We start from the raw sequence: 1,626 nt of genomic DNA, 5'->3' as shown, positions 1-1,626 counted from the left end.
AAATAAAATAAAATAAAATAAAATAAAATAAAATAAAATAAAATAAAATAAAATAAAAATTCCAGATTCCAAGAAGGAAAACAGGTGTTTACCATAAATCGCATTATTTGTGCAGTTTACATACAGTGATTTACCTTTAATCAGTTAGGGAATAGGTCAAAAGCTAAGTCCCCAGACACCAGACAAGGGCCAACCTTATAAGCAAGCCCTTATAAAAATAGCAGTTTCACATCTGCTGTGTTAACTCCTTCTGAACAGTCACCAAAATGTTAATATGTTTTATCTTATTAAAGATGGTCCTCTTCAATTAAGACAATTTGTGTAAAGGAAAGGAAATTTGAGGTAAAGGGACTGATGTGTTTTGAGTCCCAAGGATGTATCAGAGTCTTGACTAGGAACTTTAAGTATATGAACTCAAGGAAGTTAGGGATTTTGCCTGGGGCCATGTGACTAATGAAGAATCAGGGAGATGAAACTGAAAGCCAGGATTGGAAGATTTTGGACTACACCTTTGTGCTTTTTTTTCAAAGTACTTAGGAAAGGCCCTATATCTGCACTGTCCAATATAATAGCCAGTGGCCACATGTGACTATTAAACCCTTGAAGTGTGGTTGGTCCCAGTTAAGATGTTCTATAAGTGTACCTACACACCAGATTTTGAAAACTTAGCATTGGAAAAAAAGGAGTATAATGTATCCCATTAGTAATTTTTAATAATTTAAAAATATTTTGAAATTGAATATCCTTGGAGATAATGTTTTGACTACATTGGTTTAATTAAGTCATATGAGTCAATACTTATATTCATTTTCTATTGTTGCTGTAACAAAGTGCCACAAATTTAGTGGCTTAGAAAGAGGAATTGTTTATCCTATAGTTCTATAGGTCAGTCTGACATGGGTCTTACTAGGCCAAACTCAAGGTGTTGGGCGGGCTTAGTTTCTTTCTGGAGGCTGTGTATGTAAATCTGTTTGTCTTCTCCAGGTTCTAGAGGCTGCCTACACTCCTTGGCTCATGGCACCTTTCCCCCTTGTTGTAAGCCAGTGTGCTTTCATCTCTCTGACCATTCTTTTATGGTCACATCTCCTTTTCTCTAATACAGCTGGGAAGGTTCACCACTTTTTTTTTTTTTTTAAGATTTTATTTATTTATTTGACAGAGAGAGAGAGAGAGAGAGAGCAGGAACACAGCGGGGGTGTGGGAGAGGGAGAAGCAGGCTTCCCGCCAAGTGGGGAGCCCAATGCAGGGCTTGATCCCAGGACCCTGGGATCATGACCTGAGCCGAAGGCAGACGCTTAACGACTGAGCCACCCAGGCACCCCAGGTTCACCACTTTTAAAGATCCATGTGATTATATTGGATCTTCCTTCATAACCTACAGTACTTCTCCCTCCCCAAGGCCCTTAGCTTTAATCACATCTAAAAAGTCTCATCTACCATGGAAGGTGATATATTCACAGCTTCACGAAATTAGGATGTGCATATCTTTTGGAGACTATTATTCTACCTACCACAGTATTTAAATCAGTAGTTCTCAACATAAATTTGTTAATGTAAATTAATATTTCTCAAAATGTGGAAATCCAGAGCAACACTGTTTATGTCACCTGGGAACCTGTTGAATCC

Source organism: Mirounga leonina, unplaced genomic scaffold (genome assembly GCF_011800145.1).
Source record: "Mirounga leonina isolate KUSES-001 unplaced genomic scaffold, KU_Mleo_1.0 Mir_127, whole genome shotgun sequence".
In the NCBI taxonomy this organism is placed as follows: Eukaryota; Metazoa; Chordata; class Mammalia; order Carnivora; family Phocidae; genus Mirounga; species Mirounga leonina.
This window is presented reverse-complemented; position numbering follows the sequence as displayed.